The sequence below is a fragment of the Sceloporus occidentalis genome, unplaced genomic scaffold (assembly GCF_023333645.1).
Source record: "Sceloporus occidentalis isolate IW3139 unplaced genomic scaffold, rSceOcc1.0.p SCAF_41, whole genome shotgun sequence".
NCBI classification, from domain to species: Eukaryota; Metazoa; Chordata; class Lepidosauria; order Squamata; family Phrynosomatidae; genus Sceloporus; species Sceloporus occidentalis.
Window position 1 is genome coordinate 941,501 of NW_028317021.1, and position 19,647 is coordinate 961,147.

General features: G+C 37.6%; 1 protein-coding gene across 6 annotated transcripts in view; it reads right to left on the reverse strand.

Moving 5' to 3' along the window:
• Positions 1-19,647, reverse strand: part of GALNT9 (polypeptide N-acetylgalactosaminyltransferase 9) — a 95,720-nt gene that overhangs the window by 28,892 nt on the left and 47,181 nt on the right. The window contains exon 1 of one of the 6 annotated variants that reach the window (XM_089489772.1): positions 3,818-3,859. The exons of the other annotated variants lie outside the window; for them this stretch is intronic. The gene's annotated coding sequence lies outside the window, so the exon portion shown is untranslated. Of the gene's footprint in view, positions 1-3,817; positions 3,860-19,647 lie in introns of those variants that run through there. 6 annotated transcript variants of the gene reach the window in all.

The window sequence follows — 19,647 nt, forward strand, 5'->3', positions numbered from 1 at the left end:
ACCCAGTGGGCGTGTACATCCACTCTCATTGGCTCTCTTGTTTCTACCCAGAATTAATGATTTCATCATCTCAGCCTTGACCACTTAACAATTCTCAGGTGTGTTCAATTATCCACTTTGCATTTCTGTCCTTGGCATTTAGGACTTTTTAATTTCATTACCTTCTACACCTGTGTGGCTCTTAATTGCTTCTGCTGAGTCACCCTGACTCTCACATGCATGTTTTATTTCATTCACTGTATATCCCATGTTGCTTTTTCCTTAACAATTTTCACCAAATGAAAATAAATAAAAGTTCTATCAGAAATTGAAGGATAACATGTTACAATATGACTATGAAAATATTGTGATGTTAGGCGACTGGAATGAGTTATTGACCCAACAATAGATAGAAGAAGTACTAAGCCCAACAAGAAAAACCAGGGTAAACTACCAAAATCCTACTTCGAATTGAAAAACATGTTGGTTTTAATGGATATTTGGCAAGTAAAAATGGGAAATGCAAAAGACTATACATACTACTCTAACTATCATAAATCTTGGTCTCGAATTGATATGTATTTAATTTCTTCGATGATGGCTCCCAAAGTTTGTAAAGTAGATATACTCCCTAAGATATTGTCTGATCACAACCCAATAACAATGGAAATTAAACTTGATTAGAAAGCTTATATTTGGAGATTAAACGAAAATTTGTTAAAAGATGAAAAAATCGTAAGTCAAGCCCAAAAAACCTTAGAACTATTTTTTTAGGAAAATTTGAATAAAGAAGTAGAAGACTGGGTGGTATGGGATACCTCAAAAGCTGTAATGAGGGGAATCTTTATACAAACAAATATAGAATTAAAGAAGGCACGGGGATTAAAACTGAATAAAATATTGCAGGATATAAGAGAAAAAGAACAATTATTAAAAAAGAAACCAGGTAACAAAGAATTAATAGAGAAAATACAGATAATGCAAAAACACTTAACATTGATTCTTGTGGACAAGATGGAGAAAAAAATTAAATACACAAAGCAAAAATACTTTGAATCCGCTAATAAGTGCAGAAAATGGCTATCTTGGAAATTGAAAAAGAATAGAGAGAAAAGTACATTAGTGGAAATAAAAGAAGATGGGAAAATCTATACAGAACAAAGCCAAATTAAAAAGGTTTTCCAAAACTATTTCAAAAACTTCTTTTTGGGGAAATTAACAAATGAGAAAGAAATAGAAAAGTTTCTCCAAAATGAAGATATTAAATCAATTAATAAGGAACAACAGGATGTTATAAATAAATAAATTCTATTCAAGAAATTACAGAAGCAATTAAAAATCTAAAACTAAGCAAATCACCAGGTCCAGATGGCTTCTCCTCCCTTTATTATCAAAAATTAATTAATAGCTTAATTAATCCACTGCAGAATGTAATGAACAGTATTCTAGATGGCAAGATACCATACACATGGAAAACATCATTTATCATTTTGATTCCTAAATAAGATAAACAATTGGACGATCCCAGAAATTACAGACCCATAGCTTTGTTAAATAAAATATTTGCAGCGATTTTGGCATCAAGACTGAAAGTAATATTAAAAGATTGGATCGATAGGGACCAATGTGGATTTCTACCCAAGAGACAAATTAAGGATAATATAAGAAATTTAATAAATTTGAATTAATATTTTGAAAAGAAACTGGATAAGCAAGCTGCCTTAATTTTCTTAGATGCTGAAAAGGCATTCGACAACCTGTGCTGGGACTTTATGATTGGAGTATTAAATAAAATGGAATTAGGAAAAAAAACTATATAAAATGGATACAGGAAATTTACAAAGAGCAAGAAGCCAAAATACTAATTAACGGAGAAAGAACAAAAAGTATTCAGATTAGAAAGGGAACCAGGCAGGGATGCTCTCTATCTCCACTACTATTCATTACGGCATTTGAAATCTTAAATAATAAAATTAGACAAGATAAAACAATTGCTGGAATAAAAATAAGAAATTTTGAATATAAATTACAAGCATATGCAGACGACCTTGCCATTATATTGGCCAACCCGGTGGAAGATATTACACAAATGTTAAAAGTAATAGAGAAGTATGGAAAGTACACCGGTCTAAAAATTAACAAAGATAAATCTAATATTCTACCTCTGAATATAAACCAAAAAGACTGTGAAAAACTCAAGTCCCTCTCAAATTTTGAAATAAAAAGTAAGATCAAATATTTGGGTGTGAATACAGTCAGCCCTTCTTATACACGGATTTTTTATACACGGATTCAAGCATACATGGTTTGAAAATGTTCAAAAAAGTATAAATTTCATTTATCAAACCTTGATTTTCCATTTTTTATAAGGGACACCATTTTGCTATGTCATTATATTCAATGGGACTTGAGCATACACGGATTTTGTTATACATGGGGGATCTTGGAACCAAAACCCAGCGTATAACAAGGCTCCACTGTATTACAAAAAAAAAAAATCTGATCTATTTAAAAATAATTATATGCCATTATGGAATAATATAAATTTTTTTTACAAAAGTGAGGAAATTTACAAATCTCATGGCTTGGGAAAATAGCAGCTATACAGATGAATATCACCTCCAAAGTACTATTTTTATTTCAAAATCTCCCTATTATAACCAATGACAAACCATTCAAAGAATGGGATAAGGACCTAACTAAATTTATATGGAACCAAAAGAAACCAAGGATCAAATTAAAAATATTACAGGACAGTAAGGAAAAAGGAGGTGTAGGATTACCAAATTATAAACTATATTACCATGCCTGTTGTCTTGATTGGATCAAATACTGGGTTCAAATTAAAAAAGACAAAGTTTTACAATTGGAAGGGTTTGATAATGGGTTTGGGTGGCATGGGTATCTATTATATGATAAAATTAAGGCAAATAAAAACTTAAATAATCATTATATAAGGAAATCCCTATTGAGAATTTGGCAAAAATATCAACCCTTTTTTGTTCCTAAAATCCCCAGATGGACATCAATCAATGAGGCCTTTTTTAGAAAAGAGAGGATGAAAGAAACGGATTGAGTAAGGTATAATGATCTGTTAAAAATCGAAAAAGGAGAGTTCAAAATTAAAACAATGGAAGAATTAATGGAGGAGAGATTTAATTGTAATTGGTTTTTATATAGGCAAATTGTAGAAAGATTTAAAACAGATAGCGAAACCCATCAGATAGAAAAAGAAGATACTGAATTTGGAACACTGTTAAGTAAAGATTTGGATCATACAATTTCTAAATTATACAAAATATTATTACATTTAGAAATGGAAGATGAAATGGTTAAGCAATACATGATTAAGTGGGCACAGGATTTAGGAACCCCAATACTTATAGAAGAATGGGAAAAGAACCGAAATGTCAGGCTGAAATATACACTAAGTGCTGATGTGAAAGAAAATTATCTTAAGTTACAATACAGATGGTATATAACACCAGAAAAATTAAGTAAAATATACAAAAACAATAAGAAAGAATGCTGAAATTGTAATAATACAAACGCAAATTATGCATATGTTGTGGGAATGTAAAAAAATTAAAAACTTTTGGAGCCAGATTCAAAAAGAATTGGAAGGGATATTAAATACAAAAATAAAATTCGAGCCCAAAATTTTTCTATTAGGAATGCTGAGTGATGCAAAATTGGAGAGCAGATATGGGAAGATTATATTTTATATGATAACAGCTGCAAGAATGGTGATTGCTAAAGAGTGGAAAAGTAAAGAGGATCTGTTATTAAAAGACTGGTATCTAAAATTATATGATATGATAGAACTAGATAAACTCACAAATTTATTGAGAGATGGGAACGAAGAAAGATGGGAAGAGGCATGGGCATCCATTGAATATCTAAAAGAGAAAACAAAGAAAGCACCAAATTAAACATTAAAAAGAATGGTAAAGAATGTTGGAAATGTGTAACTATTATGGTAGTAAGAGAAGCTACAGGAGTGCACAACAATCAGAAAATATAAGTCATTTGTGATAAGTGAATATAATTAATATTAAGTAAGGGAAATAAAATGTTGGGAAATATAGAGTGCACAAAATAAGAAAGAACTTGTAGAGTACAGGGAAAATAAAAATATTTACTGGAGTTAATGGATGTGAATACAGGACAAATTCGCTATGGTATCTTCATCATGTAATTAACATATTCTACAAAAGGTAAAAAGGTTAAGGATAAAGAATTTAACTTTAAAAAGAGTGATTATAACTGGAAAGTACATAAAAACAGATTTCTTCAGTTTGAAGGATGGGAAGTGATTTTAAGTGTATAAGTATGTTTGAAAGGTATGTATTATGTTCTATGTTTTATGTTTTATGTTTATTTGTTTATATATGTTGTACATATATGTTTTGTTGAAATTTTAACCAATAAACTTTAAAAAATTAAAAATAAATAAATTAATGGGGCTTGTGAATGTGGCGGCATGATGGCGCAGTGCCGTGCACGTGCCACAGGCATGCGCCCCATTCATCCCTATGGGATGCGCTGCCCCTTCCTCCCCGCGTGGCTTTCAGCGTATACTGAAAGCCGCATAAAGCGCGCCCACGTATGAAAAGCTTTAGTCTGACTAAAGGAGTTCTAGAATAAAAGGATATCACTATATGCAGGACCAAGGACAAACTTGTCCTACAGCAGGGGTAGGCAACCTTTTTGAGCCAGGGGCCGGGTTGCTGTCCCTCAGACAACTGGGGGGCCGAAGCCAGGGGGTGGAGCTTCCATCCTCCGGGGGCGGGGCTGCGTGCTGGGGATGGAGCTTCCACCCTCTGGGGCGGAGCTGCATGCTGGGGCGGAGCTTCCACCCTCCAGAGGCGGGGCCAGCGCGGGAGGCCTCCCCCTCTTTGCCGGTCTCTGACGGGGCCCCAGGCCCCGTTAGAGGCCGGCAAAAGAGCCGGCGGGGGCTGCCAGGACTGGAAGCCTCCCCCTCTTTCTTGGCCCCGCGGGCTCCTTCCCGGCCTCCGTGGAAGCCGAGAAGGAGGGAGGAGGCCGGAGGCCCCCCAAAGGCCCCGTGTGCTCTCGCGCGAGACCTTTCGCCTCTCGCGAGAAGGCACGAGGCCTTTGACCTCTCACATGAGCAGCCGCTCGTGCGAGAGGGAGGAGGCCGGCAGCCCCCCAAAGGCCCCGCGCGAGTGGCCCGGTCCTGCCGCTGATTGCCACCGGCGCGGGGCCTTTGGCAATCGGCGGCAGGACCGGGCTCGGGCTGGTCCCCTGGCCTCAGCGGGCCGCACTTGGCCCGCAGGCCGGGGGTTGCCGACCCCTGTCCTACAGGCACAAACAGAAAGAAAAAAATTCAAATGTGAAAGAAGCCTAATTAGGAAGAGCCAGGTATGCAACCCTTGAGTACTTATCTCTTAAATGTCTGAGTTTCAACACTTCAGTCGTGAACATGGTTAGTGCTGAATAAGAGTTTGCACTTCTTTATCCCCAAGAGGATTATCATCTTGTGACAAAAAAAGCTGTATGGGAAATCACCAGCCACTCAAATTTATGAAAGACCATGTTGGGGGAACAGTGTCCATAAATCTGGAATGACATATGTCCAGAGTTTCTCCAGTGAAAGAGACTAGCATTTGAAGGAGTGTCAGAGGAGAATTCAGTTTTATTAGCTTAATGGAAACTATTTAGCTTGTATCAGTGAATCGATCTTATTCTAGTTTCATTTACAACTCTCAGAGGTTCTGATCCAAGTAAAAATAACAAAGGGACTTGACAGACCTCCCCAAAACGGCAGGCTGGAGGTGCTCGTTTTTGCTCCTGAGGGAGCCTTCAGCAATCAAACCACGCGGGCTCTCTCTGCACCAAAAAGCAGGTTCTTCTTAGTGCACATGGCCGCTGCCATGAGTGCACCATTGGTGCACTGTGGTGCATCAATGACACAAGCACGGCGCCACAACATGCACATGCTGTACCAAGCTTGCATCATCATGGCAGCCCCCGTGTGGACGGGATGCTGCCATGATGGTGCCGCTGCCTCATGCTAGGGTTCAGGAGTGTGCAGTTGCTCCATTCTCCTGAACCCTAATTTTGGCCCCAGGCCGCCACAAAATGGCAGTCTGTTCCGGGCCTAAATTCAGAGCTCAGTTCTGTTGAGACTCAGCTCATATGCTCAATGCCAGCATGAGACCTTTAAAAAATCATTTCAAATAGCTTTAGATTTCCCGATAATTAATTGCTTTCAGTGAAGGGAATGTCTGGCTCAAAGTGTGTTCACACTACACAAAGTTGAGTGTGCCTTTAAGCAATTTCTCATTTATGGTGACCCTATGGAGACCATATCACATGGTCTTCTTAAAAAAAAAAATTATATAAAGCAAGATAAAAAACATGGAAATAATAAAAAAATAGGTTTTTGGGGCTATGTGGCCATGTTCTAGAAGAAAATCTTAGCACTCCAAATAAGTAATGCCAATTTACCCTATCAAAAGCCTTTAAGGCATCCAGTGAAAGACATGTGAGTGGGTCTTCAGACTGACAGCAGTGGTGTGTAACATTCAAAACACACCAAATGGCATCAGACAATCTTCTGTTAGGCATAAAGCCACATTGGTCAGGTGTGATGTATTCAGTTATGAAGCTGTTTATTCTGTTTGCCAATAGCTTAGTCTCTTGGTTTTGTAATGCAATTGGCTTAAATGCTGAGGTGGAAGGATAGCATTCATCAGTTTTGGGAATCAGAATAAATTTAGATTTGAGCTGAGACTGGGGACATAGGCCCTGTGCCCTAAATTCATTGAATAAAGTGAGCAGAGGTGGGGCAATTTAGTAATAGCATTATTAGTAGAATTTCCCCGTAAATCCATCCGGCCTAGGGGACTTCCCAGGTCTGATACTTTGAATGGACCGTTTAATTTCATACATTGTGAATGGTTGGTTGAGGGAAATTGAATATATATCTTTGATTTTTTTATGCTAAATGATTCAATAAAGGAGTGAATCTTATCCAGAAGTGTTGGTTCCTCAGAATTTAAATCAGAGTAGAAGTCTGGAATTCATTAACCATTTCTGTAGGGGAGGATGTAATATCTTTTTGGCTAGCCTGGCTAGTAACTTGGAGTTTTTCTTGTTGTTTTCATAAAAATATGCTTTGGTATAGTGAAGTTGTGTGTGTATTTTATAAAAGTCCAGAGCTTCTAGTTCTTTTCTTTTCTTTAAAAGGGCTTTGAGTGTCTCAGGTTTTTGATGCTTTTTATGGGAAGAGGAGAGGTAATCTATTTCATTCTTTAATTCTAACCGTTTTTCCTCTCTAATAATTTTTTGTTTGGAACCTGTAGGTGTCCTACAGTAAGGCAGTAAGTGACTTCATTAGATCAGTTTTCTGTATAAAATTGTTCAATAGTGTCATCTATGGATTTTTTTTAAAGTTTTCATTTGTGAGAAGTGATGCATTGAATTTTCAGGTTGTGGCAGGTTGTGAACCTTTTGTTAATAGCCATTCTAAGGTTGACGGAGAATGGTCTGAATCAAGGATCTGCTGTATTGCATAATCAATTATCTTTTCCATCTAAAGATTGGAAATAAAGAAATGATCTATGCAAGAGTATGTTTTGTGGACCACAGAGAAAAAAGTGAAGTCCTTTGCTATTGGATATAGGACCTGCCAGGGATCAAGCAATCCTGCATCTTTAATTATTTGTGCTAATTTTGCGGGATCATTAGAAGAAGCTGGGGGGGGGGTTGTGATTTATCTAGGTAGGGGTGCAAGACCTCATTGGAATTACCCCCCTATTATTATAGTGCCAGTGGCCACTTCATTTAGTCTAACTAAAAGTTGCCATAAATTGCTGTTGAGCTTCTTGGCAAGATTTGTTCAGAGGGGGGTTGCCAGTGCCTTCCTATGAGGCTAAGAGAGTATGACTTGCCCAAGGCTGCCCAGTGGGTTTCCACAACTAATTCAAATCTTGATCTCCCATTGTCCTTGTCCAAGATTTAATCCACTACACCACACTGGCTCTCACCATCCCCAAAGGCTTACATCATTTCTTCATCTTCCAGGAGTGTCTGCTCCACCTCCAGCCTCATCCTCTCTAATAAGCTGAAATGTAGCTAAATGTGCCTCAAGCTGCTGAACATTCCGTTCCAGTGGGGAAAGCCAGCTTGCACTTGCATAGGTACAACATGGCAGAGCCTCTCTGAAGAAAACAAATATGAGACAAAAGTTGCAGTGATCTGCAACAACACTATCACCATACATGCTAGTCATCAGAGATAAATAGTGGTATAGCTGTCTAAGCCTGCAAAATGGTGACAAAAATGCCTGTTTATCCTGTTTGCTGAGCTCCATAAACTGAGGCAGCTGCTACGTAGAGCTAGCCACTGCTGGCTCTACCCCCAGCCAAGTAAGTGACTCAGCAGATGCCCTGCCTCCCTTAGACTATGTGCCTCCAAACAACGCAGTGAAATTGGCAAGACATTCAGGCAAGATTGCCTTTTATGACCCTTTTTGTTGAATTTATCTGCTGTATGTATCTTATATAAAGCAGGACTAGACTTGTAGGAAAGAAGTAAAGATAGGAGGAATGAACACCAATTTAGGTTATGCAGATGACACCACATTAGCTGTAAACAGAGAAGACTCAGAATTATTGTTGAAGAAAGTCAAGGAATGAAGTGCAAAGACAGGTTTATAGTGGAATGTCAAGAAAAATAATGACCATAGAAGAATTACATGACATTAGATGATGAAGAAATTGAAATAGTTAATTATTTTCTAGGCCTTCAGTCAGTCATTAATCAGGATGGAGACTGCAGAGGAAATCAGATGAAGACTAGGATGTGGAAGGGTAGCTATGAAAGAACTAGACAAGATCCTGGAGTGTAAAGATTCATCACTGAATACTAAAAGGATTGTCCGCATTATTGTATTTCCAGTTTTTATGTATGGTTGTGAAAGCTGGACAGTGAAAAAAGCTAGTAGGAAGAAAATAAAATCATTTGATATATGGTGTCAGAGAAGAGTTCTACAGATACCATGGACTGCTTTTTTATACATAACTTTATATTATAAAGATTCTTACATTGGATTTTTATTATTGTATAGTACTTAATTCTATATATATATTTCTTACTTTCTAATACAATTTGTCTAAATATCTTTAATATCTCACCTCAGTGCTCCCCTTCCCTGGAGCCACGTTCAACCTTATACTCCATCCAAAATCTCAATTCCTCCCGTGGTGGTAATCTTCCATCTTCTTTTCTCAGTACTTTCTCAATAAGTTATTTCCAAATTCCATCAAAATCGCTTCTTTTTCATACTGCCTTTTTACTTTTAATTTACATGTCAATTTATCATTAATCGCTAATTTTCATACCTCTTTATACCAGTCCTCCAATTCTACAGTTATTTTCATTTCCCAACATCTTGCTATAATTAGTCTCATTGCTGTAATCAAATTTGTTACCAAATTTTTTTCTTCTTTTTCCCATTTCTCTGAGTTATATAATGATAATAATACTATATTCGGACTTCTATCTATTTTTATATTCATAATACTTTCTATCTCTATTATCACTTTTCCCCAGAATTTTTGTACATATTTACATTGCCATCACATATGCACATATGACCCTACTTCTTTACATCCACTCCAGCAATTTTTGAATTATTCTTATCAATATTATGTAATCTCACTGGCGTCAAATACCATTTCCAAATCAATTTATAATAATTTTCCTTAATCCGTACCGATAAATTCTTCAAGTGTCTTTGTTCCCAAATTTTATCCCATTCTTATCACTTATTTTGCATCCTAATTCTTCTTCTCATATTCCTCTCAAAGTATTTCCCTTTATTTTCCATCAACGTTTTATAAATTTTGCTAATCATTCCTTTCAAATTCTCATTTCCCCCCATTTCTCTTCCTTTCTTTTTTTTGAATTTTATTTGATTAAAAAAGAGCAAATACAATACAATAGAATAAAGTACATAATATCACTTAACAATACGTCTTACATCCACGTGAAAATATCATCTAACCACTACCACCTAAATATAAACACATCAAGACAAACCGTTACATAACTAACAATCTTTAAAACAGAACCGAACAAACACCCACCCACCCACCCACCCACACCAAAAGAAAAGAAAAGAAAAATTTAAACTTCCTGAATCCCAACCAAGTCATGTTTGAAATAATATCAGCTACCATTTCTACCTCCTTTCAGGCTATTCTAGTCACAACCAAACTATTTGTATAAAATGGGATTTCCCCCTAAACTCATGAATTTAAGGGCCTGAACAGACAGGCCAAAATAAAGCTGCTTCGGATCACTTTGGAGGCATGCTTTTTAAATGATGCATGCATCCTAAGAGTCTGAAAGCCATTCAAAAGCCACACTCCAGTCCTAAGGACTGGAGCACAGCTTTGGCACAGCTTCTGGCCTCTTAAGATGTGTGTGTCATTTAAACAGCATACCCCCAAAGTGATCCAATGCAGCTTTATTTTGGCCTGTCTGTTTGGGCGCTTAAATTACCATATTTTCAATTTGGCATCTATAACCTCTTTAGGCTGACTCATCTATCATCCGTTTCATCCTTAACCTCAAATTCCTTAATAAATTTGTAAAATGGTTTCCAGATCTCATTACATTTTTCCCAGTCTTGTCCTCTCAAAGTTATGGTCAGTTTATCCATCTGCACTAAATCCAGTAATGTAATCAACCATGAGTCAATAGAGGGACAGACCTCAGTTTTCCATTTACTAGCAAAGACATCCTAGCACTTGTGGTTGCGTAAAACAAAAATTTACCATGTTTATTTTCCATTTCCTCATTTTCACATATACTAAGTAAGTAAAGTTTGGGGTCAATATGGAATCTCATTTGTATAATTTTCATAATAACTGCATGTATTCCCCTCCAAAACTTCCTAGCCCCTTTACAATTCCACCAAATATGGTAAAACGTACCTATTTCGTGTTCACATTTCCAACATTTGTCTGAAACCCCTTTATAAATTCTTGCTAATTTTACCGGAGTTAAGTACCACCTGAATTGCATTTTGAAGAAATTCTCTTTTAATTCATTGCAAAGGATGTATTTCAGCCTACTATTCCATGATTTTCCCCACTGTTCTAGATAGATATTTTGTTTTATATCTTGGGACCATTTAATCATCTGTTCTTTTATCACTTCCATGTCCCATTCTAGCAGCCATTTATAAAATAAAGCGATTTTACAGTGATTATCTGAAAATAAAATTTCTTTGAATTTAGATTTTTCTAATTTTATCCCTTTCAGTTTGTTATCTGCCCAAAATCTCTCTTTGAGCTGACGATAGAAAAGCCAACCACAGGAGAAGCCTTCCTTTTGCATTTGATCCAGATTTTTAAATTCCAGTTTCCCCTCTCTCATATTTTTATTTGTCAGATCTGCATATGTGATCCATCTATCACCTAATATCTTTTCGCCTTTATGGAAGGCTTCATGGATCGAGATCCATTCTGGAAATCCTGAACATATCCTAGGTTTATATTTCAACCAAACGGTCATTAGTGATTTCCTTACAAAATGATTAAAAAAATCATTTTTCTTTTCCAAATTTCTTTTCCATTATTATTGGTGTTATTATTGAATCTTCGGTCATTAACTCTTTTTTTTATATTTATTCCATATTTCTAATATGTTTTTCATAAGTGGATTTCCAATTATCTTAATTTCTTTTTTAGTAAACTCCCTGAAAAAAATATTCCATATTCTCATATCTACTTCCTTTGTATCTAATTCTAACCATTCTAAATCTGTCGCCCCTAAATTACCTTCCATCACATATCACAGTTGATTAGCCTCATAATATCCTCTTATATTGGGAAGGTCCAACCCTCCCTCTTTTTCTGATTTATACCAAAGTTGTTTGTTTAGTCTAGTTCTTTTCCCTCCATTAAAATATGTATTCAATAATTGTTGCCATTTGTTCAGTTCAGTTTCTGTCACTTTTAATGGTAGCATCCTAAATATGAAATTTAATTTTGGTAATATTTTCATCTTAATTAATGCTATTCTTCCAAACCATAATAATTGAATTTTCTTATATTCTGCTAGTTTTTTCTCCTTATTTCCTTAATACTACTAAATTCTTTCCTTCCATTTCATTTAAATCTTACGTTATATTTATCCCAAAATATTTTATACTACTTTTTAATCATATCTCTAAACTTCTTTGTCTTACAAATTCACATTCTTCTTCTTTTGTATAATTAAATAAGATCATTTCTGATTTATTCCAATTAATCTGCAACCCTATCATCTCATCAAATACATTTAAATGTTCTTTTATTTTCCCCAATCTATCAATTAAATCTTTAATAGTTAATAATGTGTCATCAGCAAATAAACTAATTTTACATTTTGTTTTCAATCCTATTCCTTCTAAACTAGTATCTTTCCTTATAACATTCGCTAACATCTCTATCACAATTGCAAATAATATTGGTGATAACTGGCATCCTTGTCTAGTACCTCTTGTCACTTTTATTTCATTTGTTACCCCATCATTTACCATTACTCTTACTGAATTATTAGAATATATTTAGAATCAATCCCCTTACTTTATCCCCCACTCCAAATCTTTTCATAATTATTTTTAATGTTGACCATTCCACACAATCAAATGCTTTGAAAATATCAAGTGCCAGAAATCCTGCTCTTATTTTCCCCCCATTACATATATTTTATCCAATACTCTTCCTACTAAATTTGACATTTGTCTTCCTTTCACAAATCCACATGGATCCTTTTCTATATATTTATACATACTATTATTCATTCTATTTGCCATTAGAGCTGATGAAATCTTTGCATCTTGATTTCTTCTTTTGTGTGGATCTAGCTAACATTTTTGAGTTTTTCTTACTATATTTGAAAAATTCTTTTCTTAGGTAAATCTAATTTTCTTGTACTTCATCTATTCCCATTTTATCCAGCTCCTCCCTCTTTGCCCTTAATTCTACATATGTCTGTTTACCTGAGTATCGACAGGGGAAGTGTGACCCTGTTGGTGCTCTTGGACATCTCAGTGGCCTTCGATACCATAGACCATGGTATCCTTCTGGCACGCCTGAGAGAGTTGGGTATCAGGGGCACTGCGCTCCAGTGGTTCCGTTCTTACCTCTTGGGAAGATCCCAGATGGTGGGTCTGGGGGACAGCTACTCTCGAAAAAGAGAGCTGACATTTGGCGTCCCTCAGGGTGCCATTCTGTCCCCCATGCTGTTTAATATTTACATGAAGCCGCTGGGAGAGCTCATCCGGAAACATGGAGCTCGGTGTTATCAGTACGCTGATGACACCCAGATCTATCTCTCCATGTCTCTGACTGATACAGTGACTAAGGATGGAATCTCTCCTCTGGACGCCAGCCTTGGATCAGTAATGGGCTGGATGAGGGAAAACAAACTCAGATTGAATCCAGAGAAAACAGAGGTACTTGTGATAGGCACCCCAAGTCCAGACAGGAAAATTTGCCATCCAGTCCTGGACGGGGTCACACTTCCTCTAAAGGACAAAGTTCACAGTTTGGGAGTACTCCTGGATTCATCTCTACAGTTATCATCTCAAGTGGATGCGATGGCCAGGAGTGCTTGGTATCAGCTTCGGCTGATACGCCAACTGCATCCCTGCCTGGACCGAAAGGACCTTGAAACAGTAGTACACGCACTGGTAACCTCTCGTTTAGATTTCTGTAATGCGCTCTACATGGGGCTACCTTTGTACCAGGTTCAGAAGCTTCAGCTAGTTCAAAACGCTGCAGCCAGATTGGTAGCTGGAACTTCCAGGTCAGACCACATAACACCTGTATTAAGATCTCTTCACTGGATGCCAATTAGCTTCTGGGCTCAATACAAAGTGTTGGGTATTACCTATAAAGCCCTACATGGCTTGGGCCCGAGTTACTCGAGGGAGCGCCTCTCCCCACACAATCCGCCCTGCACTCGCAGAACAACAGGGAAGCATTTACTCAAGTACCCCAAGGTGAGACTGACAGCAACTCACCAAAGAGCATTTACAGCTACAGCCCCGATGTATTGGAATAAACTGCCAGAAGAGATTTGACTCAGCTCTACCTTGGACGTCTTTAGGAAGGCATTGAAGACACATCTCTTCTGGCTAGCATATCCTTCTGACCCTCTATAAAGAAAATTACTCCCTAACAGAAGTTTACCTCAAGATGTTTAATTACGACTGATAGATTTTATGAATGTTTTATATGTTGTTTTTAATATTTTTATTAGAACTGTATATGTAATTGTAACTATATTGTGCTATGATATGATATATTTTTTGACTGAATCTGTAAACCGCTTTGATCTGCTGGAAAAGCAGTATATAAATAAAGTATTGTTATATTATTATATTATTATATTATTCACTATATATTTATTTTCCAATACCTCTATATCAGTTTCTCATTTCTTATTTCTTCTTGTCTTTTCTTAAGATTATATGTTTCCTTTATACATATTCCTCTTGTAACTGCCTTCATAGTATGCCATAACAAACCTTTTGTCACATCTTTGTCATTGATATCCCATGTTTGCCATTCCTTCCTATTTTTTCTACAATTTCCTTATAATTCAGTATCTTAGTATTTAACCTCCACCTTTTTACTTGTTCATAATCCTTCTTTACAACAATTTCTACATTCACCAAGGCATGGTCTGTTACTTTTATATTTGATATTTCCATATTTAAACTTTTATTTATCATATTTTTGATACAAAAATGTAGTCTATTCTTGTTTATGTCTTATGTACTGCAGAATAGTATGTACATTTTCTTTAATCTCCCTTTACTAATCATATGTTTTTAAATTCCCTTTTTTCATGATTTTATTTAAATTTGTTATATTACTATATCTATCCTTTACTGAAGGATTCAAATTATCTTTTATCTTATCCATCTGCATATTGAAATTGCCTGCCAAAACCACATATTGTTCTTGTACATTTTCCACTTTCTTTAATACTTTCTCTTAAAATTCTTCCTGTTTTTCATTTGGGGCATATACATTTACTAATACATATTTATCATTCATCAATTCCCCTTGTTTTATTATATATCTTCCATCATCATCTCTTAATACATTATTTATTACAAAGTTACATTTTTTGCAATTATTATTGCTACCCCCCTTGATTCAGAATTTCCAAATGCTTTCTCATAATTCCTTGCCCAAGTCAATTTCAATTCATTTTCTCCCTCCTTCCGTTGATGTGAAGAAAATGTGTATTTCCTGAAGAAAAATAATGTCTGCTGAATATCTCTTTAATAATGTTTCAATCCTTTGTTTAACCACCAAACCAAGGCCTTTGTTGTTTAAAGTTGAAATTTTCAGTTTATTTGACATAATATACTTTAATTCTATTTCTAATGGCTCCAATTTGTACAACCCATACCTCCTGTGAGGGAGAGAATAGGCTGGCCCAGCTCCATCAGGGCTAGCCTGAAGAAAGAGGCTCCTCCATAACTGCCATCTTCTGGCCTATGAGGGAGTTGACCAGGCAGGCCCAGCTCCATCAGGGCTAGCCTGGAAGAAAAGACTCCTCCCTCCATAACTGTCATCTTCTGGCCTATGAGGGAGTTGACCAAGCAGGCCCAGCTCCATCAGGGCTAGCCTGAAGAAGAAGAGCCCCCCCCCCCAGTTCATCTGCCTTGGTCCAGGCCTCAGAGGGAGAGAAGAACTGCTGGACCTGATTCCCCCCCACCATTTCCTTCTCCTTTTGTGTCATGTCTTTTTAGACTGTAAGCCTGAGGCAGGGAACCGTCTATTATCCCCTCTGTTGTAAGCCGCCCGGATTCCCAGTGATTGGGTGGCATATAAATAAATCCTATTATTATTATTATTATTATTATTATTATTATTATTATTTCCCTTCCCCTGTCCCCCCCTTCCTTCCCCCTCCCTCCTCTTATCCCATCTACCTCCCCACATCCTTCCACTAGGGCAATTTGTCCTAGCCCCAGATGCCAAGGCTGTGCATGTGGAGAGGGGTGACAGAGACATCCAAAGGCCCAGACTTGTCCTCCCCCTGAGTGCTCATAAAAACAATAAACTTAGTTTTTTGTTTTATTGTAGTAGTTCTGTCTTTCATCAATCTTTGTCTTACTTGTCTTTTTTTTTTAGCAGTTCATGGTATCTGACAAATACACCACTCCTTTGCAGTCAAAAGTCCCACCCCTTCCCGGCCTCCCAACCAATTAGTGAGGCCGCCGGGCAGAAAAAAGAGATGGGACTTCCAGCCACAAAGACTGCTGAAAGCCCCTCCACCTCCACCTCCTCTTTCTCAACCCTCTTCTGCCATGGCTACCATTGCATGGGGCTTCCGCCACTGCTGCTGCAATAGCAGTGGTGGTGGGAGCCCACGCAATGATGGTGATGACAGCAGCCATGTGGAGGAGGAGGAGGGGAAGGAGGCGGTGGTGGCAGTGCCGCCCACGGGGAGGAGGTGAGAAGGAGGAGGAGGCAGTGGCAGCCCCATCCCCACGTGGTGTTGGCACCGCGACCAGCGGGAAAGAAGGGAGGAGGAGGAGGCGTCCCCGTCCCCGTCCCTGCGCGGTGGCAGCGCTGGCGGTGCTGGCACCTGCAGGGAAGAGGCAGCACCGTCCCCACCCCCACCCCCATGGCGGTGCCAGCACCCGCGGGGAAGAGGGGAGGAGTAGGAGGAGGCAGCCTCATCCCCATCCCTGAGCGGTGGAGGCGCTGGCGCTGGCACTCGCGGGAAAGAGTGGAGGAGGAGGAGGCAGCCCCGTCCCCATCCCCATCCCTTTGCGGCAGCGGTGCCGGCACCTGCAGGAAAGAAGGGAGGAGGAGGAGGCGGCAGCCCTGTCCCCATCTCTGCGTGGTGGCAGTGCTGGTGCCGGCACCCGCAGGGAAGAGGGGAGGAGGAGGCAGCCCCAACCTGGCGATCCCTGAGAAAGGGTCAATCGACCCCTGAAGGGGTCATGACCCCCAGGTTGGGAACCCCTGGTTTAGAAGGTTTATTGCCTGAGTCAATAGTAGCCTTGGAATGCTGACGTTTCCATAACTTCATATCGCAAACAGAATTTAGAGGATAAAATGCTCAAAGTAAAAGTGAGGTTAACAGCATTTAACCAATATTACTTCCAGCAATTTCATTAACCATTTTTCTATACTTGGAATGTCCTTCGATTTCCATTTCTACGTAAATAATATTCTTGCCATAGCTGTCATATTAAATAACATCCTTCCATGTTTCTAATTCATTTTCGAACATTCCTAAAAGACAGCTTTGAGGCAACATTTCTAATTCAATACCTAATATTTTACAAATTGCTGTTTTAATTAGTTTCCAATTGTTTTTAGCATATTTACAATTCCATCAACAGTGTATGAATGTCCCAACTGCTTTTCCACATTTCCAACATTTGTTTTTTTTAATTTTTTTTATAAATTATTGCTGGTTTTTCGGGGGTTAACTACTATCGATAAAACATTTTATACCAATTTTCTCTTATCACTTGTGAAGCCGTGTATCTTATTCCTTTAGTCCACATTCTTTTCCATTGCTCAAACTGAATGTTATATCCTATATACCTTGCTCATTTGACCATAGTATCCTTCACTATTTCATCTTCCATCTCCAAAAGTTTTTTTATATAGTTTTCCTATCAAATTTTTCTTCACACAGAAGTTTTTCTTCAGTTCCAGATTTATTCAAATCTTTCATTGTTATTTCATAAATTTGCCTGTAAGCAAACCATCCCAAATCAGAAGTGAGCGCAGAAGTGAGAAAGAGATTTTAAAGCTCTCTTAAGGCCTATAGGGGTCAATGACAAGATAACTGCATCGTCAACATATAATAGTAAATTAATATGTCTATTGGCTAATTTGGGGGTGGGGGTGGAAGGAAGAGTTGCTCAAAAAGGAGATTAACGAGTTGAATAGGACTGGAGCCAAAACACATCCCTGTCTGACTCCCTTTCTGACTTGTATCTCCTTCATGACATGTTCTTGGAAATTTTCTATTTTTATATTTTTCCCCACACTCACAGGAGATACTTCCTCACACAATGGTTATTAATCATTTGGTTTACTTTACATTTCTCATATGCCAAGTAAGCATGTAAAACAAATCTTAATCCCTCTCCCTCTAATTCTAAGAGTCTTTTTTTCCTCAATTGAATCCAATCTCTAATCCAAATGAGGCTACATGCTTCTGAATAAATTTGTAAATTTGAAATACACCTCTTTCTTGTGCGTCTTGAAGTAATTGAAGCCTAATTCTTGGCCTTTTGTTCTGCCAAATATATTTTGATATGTATCTTTCCCAGATTTTTAATGGTTTGTTAGAATTTATGATTGGAAGCATTTGAAATAAAAAAAGTATCTCTGGCAAAATAGACATCTTAACTGATGCTATTCTACCTAAAAAAAAAGGTAAAGGGATATTTTTTCCATTTGGATAAATCCTTCTTGATTTCTTTCCATAATCTTTGATAATTGTTTTCAAATAATTCATTGGGGTTTTTTCCGTAATCCAAATGCCCAGATATTTAGCCTTCTTTTGAATTTCAATACCTGCACAATCTTGTAACTGCTTTTCCTCATCAAGTTTCAATTTTTTTATCACTGATTTATTTTTGTTAATTTTACATCCTGTGTATTCACCAAATTCTTTGAATATTCTCATCAAAATTTTAATATTACAGTTTTGGATTTTCTAAACTGATTACTACATCGTCTGCAAATGCCCGCATTCTATAATTAAATTGTTTAATCTTAACTCCTTTTATTACTTCATTATCCTTAATCTTTATTTTCAACAATTCCATCATTATTAAAAAAAATAATAAAGGCGAGAGTGGACAACCCTGTCTAGTACCCCTTTCAATCAGGATCAGCTTAGACACATCTCCATTGATATTAATCCTCACTCTTTGATTATCATAAATGTGTGTTATCCATCTTCGACAATTTGGGCCTATATTCATATTCTCCATAACTTCAAATAAAGCATACCAATTGACCGAGTCAAACTCCTTCTCCATAACAAACTGGATAATTTCTACAGTGTGTTTTGGACTTAAATTAGGAAAGCCATAGGAAGTACTCTACAAGATTTCAGCAAAGCAGTAGAGGATTGGGGGGGGGGGGGTGTTGGAAATGTCTCATCCACCACGAGTTGGTCACCATGGGTTGGTGATGTCAGTTTACAAGAAATACCTCAGCTTAGTCATTAATCATGGAGACTGTAGTCTAGAAATCAGAAGAAGGCTAAGACTTGGATCAGCAACTACAGTGAGCCGTTCCCTTATGCAGGGGATCCATTCTGTATCCCCCCCCCCACGTAAGGGGAATTCCTCATATGCTCGCACCTCATTAAAAACAATGGGGCATGTGCTTGCGGTGCATGTGCCATATGTTTTATTGTCGCACAGCTTCAGCGTAAGCTTGAAGCCACATATAGTGTGCCTGTGTACGGTGCAGGCGCACTGTATGATGAACTAGACCAGATCCTCAAGTGTAAAGATGTAGCATTAAATACCAATCTAATAACCATCCATACCATAGTATTTTGAATATCCATGCATTGCTGTGAAAGTTTGGCAGTAAAGAAAGCCAATAGCAAGAAAATAAACTAATTTGAACACTA